The sequence below is a fragment of the Colobus angolensis genome, unplaced genomic scaffold (genome assembly GCF_000951035.1).
Source record: "Colobus angolensis palliatus isolate OR3802 unplaced genomic scaffold, Cang.pa_1.0 Scaffold84, whole genome shotgun sequence".
Taxonomy (NCBI): domain Eukaryota; kingdom Metazoa; phylum Chordata; class Mammalia; order Primates; family Cercopithecidae; genus Colobus; species Colobus angolensis.
The window spans coordinates 4725800-4726354 of NW_012122265.1; positions in this window are offsets into that span (position 1 = coordinate 4725800).

Sequence of the window (555 nt, forward strand, 5' to 3'; positions counted from 1 at the left end):
TGTCTATTTGATTCTTCTCTCTTTTCTTCTTTATTAGTCTTGCTAGCAGTCTATCAATTTTGTTGATCTTTTCAAAAAACTAGCTCCTGGATTCACTGATTTTTTTGAAGAGTTTTTTGTGTCTCTACCTCTTTCAATTCTGCTCTGATCTTAGTTATTTCTTGCTTTCTGCTAACTTTTGAATGTGTTTGATCTTGCTTCTCTAGTTCTTTTAATTGTGATGTTAGGGTGTCAATTTTAGATCTTTCCTGCTTTCCCTTGTGGGCATTTAGTGCTATAAAATTCCCTGTACACATTGCTTTAAATGTGTCCCAGAGATTCTGGTATGTTGTTTCTTTCTTCTCATTGGTTTCAAAGAACATCTTTATTTCTGCCTTCATTTCGTTATGTACCCAATAGTCATTCAGGAGTAGGTTGTTCAGTTTCCATGTAGTTGAGTGGTTTTGAGTGAGTTTCTTAATCCTGAGTTCTAGTTTGATTGCACTTTGGTCTGAGAGACAGTTTGTTATAATTTCTGTTCTTTTACATTTGCTGAGGAGTGCTTTACTTCCAACT